The 10,239-nt window shown below is 28.6% G+C and overlaps 1 long non-coding RNA gene across 1 annotated transcript; it reads right to left on the minus strand.

The window, feature by feature from the left end:
• Window positions 1-2,171: 2,171 nt before the first annotated feature.
• Window positions 2,172-2,885, minus strand: LOC108487892 (uncharacterized). The gene is made up of 2 exons (XR_008271968.1): window positions 2,758-2,885; window positions 2,172-2,460 (listed from the first exon to the last, which is right to left on the minus strand). It is a non-coding gene; the product is annotated as an uncharacterized LOC108487892 (long non-coding RNA).
• Between the last annotated feature and the right edge of the window lie 7,354 nt (window positions 2,886-10,239).

Genomic DNA, 10,239 nt, shown 5'->3' on the forward strand with positions numbered 1-10,239 from the left:
AAAATCTTATAAATCCCCAATTGGTTCCTTCTTCCTTATCTTCAATTACCACATTGTGTCTTTTAGAAAAATTACAGATCATTATATTAACATCAGTCATCCATGCTAGACACAATCCTCCTCTCGTACCTTCTGAGTCAACTTCAATACCATTCGCAAAACCACAGCTTCTACGAACTCGTTCCATCTGTTGTCTACTAAGCTTTGTCTCCATAAAGAAGACTATTTCGGGATTATATATCTTCAGCAAATGTCGAAGTCTTTCAATCATCCATTGTCTCCCCAAACCACGGATATTCCAACTTATGATTTTCATTGCCCCTGGTTGGCTTGCCTCTTGGCAGCCGCCGATGATAAAATATTAAATTCTACCATTTTTCTATTCATTGTCATTGCATTACCACTCTCTTCTTTTCCTATTGGATCTTCCATCTCCCCCCTGTTTCACCTTTTCCCCTCCTCTCCTATTAAGATATCATCTTCCAAATCAGGCTCTATAGCCGTTTGCATCTGATTGGACCAAGATTTCTCCTTCCGTTGATCTAGAGATGATACCCCCCTTCTATGTTAAAACCCAGAATTGGATCAATGGCTTTTTTGCTTCTTTCTTTCTTGTCCCAATCCCATGATCTGAACCCCAAAACCCGATTATCCATCCAACTTCCTTCCTATTTTCCTTCACATTCTTCTCATAGCCATATACTATTCATTGATAGGGCTCTTCGAAATTGTGCTCGCAATGATAAATCCTAACCCATTTCAAAAATATCCACCCCTAACATCATTTTTGTCTTACAAAAAGAGTCACTGTGTCCCAAACGTCCGCAATAGAAACAGAAAAGCGATAAATGTTCATACTTAAATTTAACATACGAGCATATCCCACAACACATAACCTGCTTCTTTCTTTTCAAGGGCTTCCTAATGTCAATCTGTACCCTTACCCTCATATAATTACGATTTTTTTCCCCAGGTTTGAACCATCGTACTCCAAGAAAACCCCTATAAAATTACCCAGTTGTATTGTTAGATTTTCAGAAAATAGCCCTATTGGGACGTCATGAATTTGTACTCAGAAAGGGGTAAAAATTAATGGTGCTTTTAGTGGATCCTCTCCCCTTTTCAATTTATAAAGTATCAACAAATGATTATTGAAAGTCCATGGTGAACCTTTCAAAACCCTCTCTATATCCATGCTATGAAAAAACTGAAAAAGATACATTTTTTCCCCTAGATCTCAGATTTGGACCCCACGAACAGGATGACACAGGTTTGCTATAGTGCTTTTCATAGCTGGGTAGTGAATTATACTGGTTGTTAAGAAACATCCCATAAGCTGAAATTCTCCCACTTCTCTTTTCGTACTCGGATCTACCTGAATCTGCAAGATTTTTTCTTCTTCTTCATTGAGCGATAATTGTGCTAATTTAGTTTCCATGAATGCAGGTCTGAAGGCCAGAACACGAACACCACTCTTCAAATCATAGAAATAAAATAGCCTGAAGACGCCAACTGCAACTGATAAACAAAAACAAAGACTAAAATAAGAAAAACCTAAAAACTCATGCCAGAGGCGGCAGACAATAGCGTGCTAGGGTAGCAGACTATGATCAAAGTATATTTTTTATTTGAGGTCTAATTTTAGAATAGAGCCTTTATGTATTAAATATATGTTTATTTTTATTCTATTAAGTTTGACAATTTTTTATAGATAGAATTTTAATCCACTTAATGTGATATAAATTAATGATGTATAAAAATAAAAATAGAAATAATGTATTATAAAATTAAAAAATATTGAACTTGAATCACGGGAGCTAAGTGAAATGATAAGGATCTCTCCTATCTTAATCGACAATTGAGAGTTTGATTCTCGCATTGGGTATAGAACAGATGCAGTTGCAAAACTCATAATCAGCGTCTACTCTTTTAGTGAATTTATAAAATAGAAGGACCAATCATTAGAATCACTTAAGTGGATACCTTGAAAAACTAAAAAAGAAAATATTGTACTTGAACCTCCAATGATTTACCAAGGTTAGGCTCATTTTTAAAATGGGTCTATCGTTTTTTTTTTCAAGTTGATTTTTTTGGTATATTTTTTATTAAATTAATTATTTTATTTTATGTTAAACCATAAAATTATAGATGAATTTTGATTTAACATGTAATTTACTGTGCAAATTTTAAAATCATGTATTCATATATATGAAACTTTTATTTTTATTCAATTGTATATATACAGCCCAATTTTGGCCCAGGCCTAAACAAACCTTAACCCACCTAACCACTAAGCCAAACCCATCAGACCCAATTACAAAAGCCCAAAACCAACTAACCCTAGCCCACTAGCTATCAAAAATTTTCAGCAAGCAAACAAACCCTAGTCCCCCTCTTCAACCGCCGCTCTTCACCAGCAAGGCCACCACGCGCACCTCTTCGTCAGTCTCTGACAACCACCTGCAACACGCAAGCAAAAGACGGCAAATAGAATAAACAAATAAAAAAGAGACAAAAAAATAGAAAGAAGAAGATGGTAGTTTCGGCTATAAAAGCCATGACATTTCAATGTATTTTTTCTTCTTCTTTTTTTGGATACAAAAATCAATAAAAAAAAAACTAGAAAAGTTTAAAAGGTGATATTCGTTTGATTTTCTGTTGATTTTCTTTTTACTCTCAAGTTTTATTTTGTTATTTTATTTTTCTTTTATTTTTACCTTCGAAAATAAAAAAGGAAAAAGAGAAATGTAACCTCACCTTGATCTTCCCACGGACTCATCGCCGGAGATCTCTTCTCCAATCGCCGAAGTCGAGCCAAAGGGGGAGGGAGGACCTTTCTTTCGATTTCTTTGGGGTTGAGAAGGCATGGCCTTCGAGTGTGCCTCAAAACGAGGCTAAAAAGCCCATCTCTCTGCTTCATGCCACCGGCACGGTGGTGGTGGTACATGGCGGTGAGGGAGCCCGATCGGCTGAGCAAAAAGGGTGAAGTGAGGGCTTGTGAGGGTTTTGAAAATTAAAAGAAAAGAGGAACCAGCAGAATGAAAAAGAAGGAATTTTTTTTGGTCTTTAAATCATTTGAAACGGTGCCGTTTGTTGGAGTGGGGGTTTGTGCATTTTCCCTAAATGGGAGATTTCGCGATTAGTCCTTCTCATTTGCAACTCTATTCGATCAGGCCCCATTTTCTGTTTTCTTTTGTTTTTTTAATTTAGCTCTTAGATTTCATTTGGGTTACATTCGGGTCCTTTGAAACATTGCGCATAGAGGGCTGGGAACATTTTCCCAATCAGTCCCTCATTCTTTATACGGGTTTCACTTCAGTCCTTAGTGGCCTATTTTTTTTTATTTACAATTTGCATCTTAAATTTTAATTAAATTTCAGCTTAGTCCTAATCTATTTAATTTGTTCATTTATTTATTATTTCAACTTTTTAGGAGTCATTTTTTGTTAGTTATTTTAAGTTTGTTCATCTTACATTATTTATTTAGATCATTTTATTATTAGTTATTGTAATCCTTTTACGTCTTATGTATTGTAAATTGTTATAGATTTTAAATATTTTTACATATATTATTTGTTTTAACTCCTATACATATTACTTATTTTGAAATATTTTTTACGTTATTTGTTTTAAACTATTATATATGTATTTTCCATTTTAAGTTTCTTTTCATACTTTATTTGGTTACACTATTCTAATCGTTTAAAATTTATTTTTTAATTTCCCATATATTATTTATTTTAATATATTCTTTACTTTAGATTATTTTATATATGTTCTATTCTAAATTTTCATGTATAATATTTAATTTAAACTGTTTCTATATATTTTGTTTATTTATTATTTATATATATTTTATTTTAAACAATTTATATATATTATTTATTTTAGGTTTTTTTTACATATTAGTTCTTTTAAACTATTTTATGCATTATCTATTTTAAAATCGTTTTGTAATATTCATTTCAAATTGTTTTATTATACATTGTTTTAAGTTATTTTATACTTTTATTTTAAGTTTTTCGATCAGTTATTTTAAACTCCTTTACATATTATTTATTTTAAATATTTTTATATGTTATTTACTTTAAACTATTTTTTATATGTGATCTATTTTTTATATATGTCGTTTAGTTATACCATTTTATATGTAAACTACTTTCAAATACTTTTTATTATTCATTATAAACCTTTTATTATTATGTATTTTAAGATTTCATGTATTATTTATATTAAACTATTTTATGCACTTTTTTCATATACTGTTTGTTGTAAATTTATCTTATTTTAAAGCCTTTTATATGTTAGTTTGATTTGTTTTATCTTAAGTTGCTCTAGGTATTATTTTATTGTTTTGAATATTAATGATTTTTAAATTGTTTTATATTATTTATTTTAAATTGTTTTTATAGTATCTATTCTAAACCTTTAAATATATACATATATATATATACATATTATGTATTTAAAATATTCTTATTATTTGTTTTAAGTTGTTTTATATTATGATTTCATTTCTATGTTTATTAATGTTGATATTAAAAACAATGTACGTCGTGTGAATATTGCCATTACATGTTATTGAAATTATTTATTTAACATCCTCATATTGTTGACATTCATTAACTTTGCATTTGATTCGCGTTTTATTATTCCATGCTATATTTTTGTTTTTTTTCATTTAAATAGCATCGTGTATGAAGTTCGAACGTATTCATCCAATATAGATCGTTTCGTTTTTAGTTCAAACAAAATAATGCACATTGTTAAATGCTATGCTCGTTATTATTCAAACGAAAAATCTTCAAAATAAGGCAATATTTTGCATTTTGGGAATTCGAGAAATCATACCTTAACTTACGAGGTTTCGATTTTCTCGTTAAACCTAAATGGCCAAATATCCTTTTAAATTCCAAAACACATGAAATTTCAATTAAAATTAAAGACAGCGCTCGGGAGTTCAAAGTATCGCGTCCTAACTTACGGGATGTGATACTCCTATATCTCGAGATAAGGAAATCTTTAGCAATCATTTTGATCTAATTCAATTTTTTTTTTAAAATCGACGTTAATAAAAAAGGGGATCGTATTTTAAATCCGTGCTTGATTTTTCAACTTTCGACATTAAGACACTAACTAATCAATTCGGTACCAATTTTGGGTATGACGAGGGTGCTAATCCTTCCTCGCACATAACCGACTCCCGAACCCGTTCTCTTGAGTTTCGTAGACCAAGAAACATCGTTTTAGTAAACCAAAGCGTTTTATTAAAACAAAGGTGATCCGATCACACCCAATAAAGATCGGAGGCGACTCCCCTTTTAATTATCACTTTCTAACAAAGTCGATTCCCCTTTTCAAAAAAATGATTTCGACAGTATACATAAGAAATAAAAACATCTATTTGTTTTATATTGGATAAATAAAATTATTTATGCATACAAAATATGTAAGCCAAAATTGTGTTGTATCGATAATTATGTTAGTAATTGTGAAAACTGAATTAAACCAAAACTTTCAAGTATAAAATTGAACAAAATCAAAGTTAATATATAACATTATACACTAAATCAAAATTCATATGTAATTTTGAGATTTATTATTTTGTTTTATTTTATTTAAACTTTAGGCTTTGTTTAATTTTAGAAAATAGAGGTCATTTTCATTTACATTTTCTTGAAAAATGAAAAAATTCAAGAAAACATGTTTGGTTAAAATTTTTAAAATGATTTTTGAAAAATAAAATAATATGTAAAAAATAAAAAACTATTTTAATTGTTTTTACTAAAAATACTTTGCAAAACTAAAAGTGATGACAATAAAAATTTTAACTTTAAATACATTAGTTTTTAAAATTTTCAATATGGTACTCGTAAATATAATTTTTGTACCAAACATGTTTTCAATAACAATTTTTTTTACTTACCAAACATTATTTTTTAATTTTAAAAATAAAAATGAAAACTATAATATTTTTTGTAAAAATTATAAATTAGACAAAAGATTTTATCACATGCTATATGTGTGGAAACCAATGTGTTTGAAAATAACATGTTTTAAACTAATTAATAATACACCACGTATTTAGAACACGAGTGTTTGAAAATAATATCTTTTGAAATTAATTAATAATAAAAGTATAAAAAATAACAAAATAAAGCTTTGATTGAACGATACATTTAAAGTTTTACTAATTTAAATGGTGCGAGTTCAAATATTATATTTTTATTTTTAAAATAATTTTTAAAAGTACTCTTAAATAATATAAATTATTTTAAATATAAAATTACATTAAAATAATTTCCGTAACTAAGTTGAGAAGTTGAGATCTAATGTGTGACACTAACTCAGCAAAAGTGTAGATTACACTTTACATTACCACTTGTCAAATAAATAAATTATCCATTTAAAGCATTTTCTTTCCGGTCAAAGTTTTGAATATTTTATAATAAATTTTTATAATTACAAATAAATTTTATATAATGTTTATAATTTATTTACATTAAATAATATATAATTTTTCTTTACCAACTAATTTATGTAATGTTTTTATTTGGTTATATAATTTCATTAATTAGATTTTTTATATGCATGTGTTCTAAATAAATCCTAATTCCTCATCTCATTAACTAATAAAATAAATAAAATTAAAAGATTTATAAATAAAAGTAATAAACCTAATTAAAAATCAATTATAGTTTTTTTCTTTTTGGATTTTCCTCCCGTTAGATTAAAATTAATTATAATTTTCTTTTCTTTTACCCTTCCGTTATTAAATCTAATTAAAATTATTACAATATTCTTTTTGTTATTTACTGTGTAGGATAGAAAGAGTTACTCAGATTTTACCTAATTATTTCTGGAGGAGGCTAAGGTTATATTGGAAATTTCAATTTGTTTATATGGTTGTTGATTGCTTCAAAAAGATTAATGTTGTTGCCTCCATTTTCAATCCACTTTTTGTTGTTATAATCCTAGCCTTCGGCTTTGTTCTCCATTGCCCTGCTGTTGTTAAAAACTTCCTCAATTTGCCTTCAAATATTCTGCCAACCTCACCTTCTACATATTCAATATTCATTAATGGTGGTCTACTTATTTTGTACTTGGTGAATTTGGATTAAATGAATTTAAAAGAGGAATAATCTCTAAGTTATTAAATTTAAAATTATAATATTAATTAAGTGTTTAAGGTATTAAATTGATAAAAAGAGAGAGGAATAAAAGTTGACCTTGCTGGGAAGTATGGGTAATTGATAAGTGCTCATAAATTTTTATTATTATAAAGTTTATTTAAATTAGTAAAATAGTTAAATTATGAAATGATTTAGGGTCAATTTAATATTACTTCTTAAAAGTATTTTTGGGTTAAGAAACACTTTTGAGCAAAAGTTAAAATTTTATATTTCTTTTAGTAAAACAAAGTGCTTTGGCAAAACATATTTTTGCCCAGAAACACTTTTGAAAAGTACAAAAACATTTTATTTAACAATGTTTTTATTTCAAAAGTGTTTCTAACAAGTAATACTAAACTGGCCATTAATGTATAAAAAAGAATCAATGATATATAAGTATGTCATTTGTATGACTTAGTCAAGTACACAACACTTGCAATTTGTGTCAAATAATGACTTAGTCAATTAGTGTTTCTTTAACCCTTCGAATGCATCATTTTCTCACCTCCTCAATGGCTTATTACACCTCTCAAAACCATATACTTTACCTAACAAAAATCAAATATGTCACAAGAAATGTCACTGTATAACCTCCCTATCAATTAAGAGGGAGCAATTGTTACACCTCGCTGTGATCGCCCAAAAAACTAAGTCTATAAATAGTATAAAGGGACCCTTCGTAAGAGCCCTTTAGATTACAACTTGCTTGATAAGTGAACCCACTTATTAACTGCCACATTATATCTCAACTACCACATCTTATATGAGATGACCTAAGGCACATCATAGTATCATTCTGCCTAAGTTTATAGCCCTTAGCCTCTCTTCTTTGATTCGCCAATAAAAACTTGACACTTGGCACCTTGAGACAAAAAATGCCAAGTATATAAGGCTTAGGGCCTAAGGATGAGAGACAAGCTATATCCATCTCATTTTCTCCCAACCTACCTCAAGTTTCTTCCTCTCCTCCTTCCCTCCTACTTTGACCATACCATTTGGCAACTCTTTGCCTTGTCCCAAACAGGGTGAACCACCCATCTATCAACACAATCCATAAAGGTTATTTCTTTTAGGGTTCATGGTTTCCCTTTCCAACGGTGTCTTCTCTAAAGTTCGAATCTTTATTCTCTTTTTATAAATACAGTGCATCTTACTATTACACTCAAAACTTATTAATGGTTCCTTCATATTATATTATAAATCACATTTTAATTATTTTTCATATAATAAAATCATATACTACATATAAAAGGAAAGCCCTAATGGTCTTCTTTTGTTGACATGTGTAAAACCAATTGTGCACATTTTTTACATTATAAAAATGGTTAGATTTCAATTTTGATCCTTCTATTATGGTTAAATTTGATATTTTATCTCTAAACTTTAGTTTCTAATATAATTCGGTCTCTGTAATTTTATAATATTATTAGTTAGTCTAAATTAGAGGTGTTCATGGGCCGGGTCGAGTCGGGTTCGAGCCGGACTCAACTAAAAAATCATGCCCATTTATTGGGCCCGGGCAGGGCCGGGCCAAAAAAAAAGCCTAAATTTTTTTCTCAAGCCCGACTCGGATAAAAATACTAAAACTCAAGCCCGGCCCGCCTCGCCTGTATTAATTTTTTTATATTATTTTTATATTTTTTAAAATATATATAATACATCAAAAATACTAAAAACATCAAAATAAATATTTCCCAACAAATTGAAAATAAATTTTAAAAATATGTAGACTTAAATAACACTAAGATAGATGTAACTTAACAAGCAAATACCTCTAAAATAATTAAAAAATTAACAAATGCCTTTAAAATAATAACAAAATTAAAAATAAAATAAGTTTTATACAATATCCAAATAATAACAACAAAATAGTAGCAATATAATAGTAAAATTGTAGCAAAATAGGGAGAAAACAACAAGAAAATAACATTCAAAAATAAAAAAGAATACAATTTTTTTTGTCCTTTAGTGAATTAAAATGGGCTCGGGCTAAAAATACCTTACCCTAGGACCGATCCATTTTTTAAACGGGCCTTATTTTTTGTCCAAGCTTATTTTTCGACCCTATATTTTTGTCCAAACCCTCCCACATTTTGAGAGGGCCTTCGAGTTGGGCCGGGCTATAGTCTAAATAGTTAACATCAATAACTTTTCAATTAAAATGTTGTTGAATTATATATAACTTAAATGTTGTAAGGTTCTTAGATATTGACACGCAGTTTCTCATTTATTTTGTGTTTGTCCTTTTTTTTTACATTATAAGACAATGTTCAAATTTCAGCTTGACCCATATATTATATTGAATTTGAGATTTAATATATATACTTCAATTTTTGGCATAATTTGGTTCTTCTATTTTCATAATGTCATTAGTTAATCTAAATAGTTAATGTTGTTAACTATTTTCAATCCAAATGCTAATGTTAATTTTTCTTAAGAGCACTAATCCAATAAAAATATTTTTGAATGGTAAAAATCCACTTCAACATTTCAAGGTTATTTTTTGTTACATGATTATTAAGTAAATATTTTTTAAAATTTTTAAATGTCACACTAATAAATTTAATAAAACAATTTAACTATAGTAACAATTGGATCTGAATTTTAATTTTAAAAAGTAAAGAAATTAAATAGTTGAAAATAGAAATAGTGTAATGCCCCGTACCCGTATTCGATGCCAGAACAAGGTACAAGGTATTACCGGACTTAAACACAAACAAACATATATTTCCAAGTCATAAATTTTCGTCCAAATTAAAACCATTCATATACAATCACAATGTCTCTAATACGAGCCTACGAGGCCTAAAACATACTTTGGAAGTTGTGACTAAACCAAGAACTTTGGAAAATTTCATAAAACTTAGAAATCTTTTTTGCCCTAAACAGGAGGAACAACTCGATTTTTGGGTCTAGTCGAAACAGTAGTTTCGGGGCCACAAATTCGACTCAGAAAAATTTATTTTTCTTATATTTTTATGGTCTAAAGTTTTATGGAATGATTCTATGAAAATTTCGTTCGAAAATTTTGACGTTTGAGCACTCAATTTAGTAAAAAGGACTAATT

The sequence above is a fragment of the Gossypium arboreum genome, chromosome 10 (genome assembly GCF_025698485.1).
Source record: "Gossypium arboreum isolate Shixiya-1 chromosome 10, ASM2569848v2, whole genome shotgun sequence".
Classification (NCBI taxonomy): domain Eukaryota; kingdom Viridiplantae; phylum Streptophyta; class Magnoliopsida; order Malvales; family Malvaceae; genus Gossypium; species Gossypium arboreum.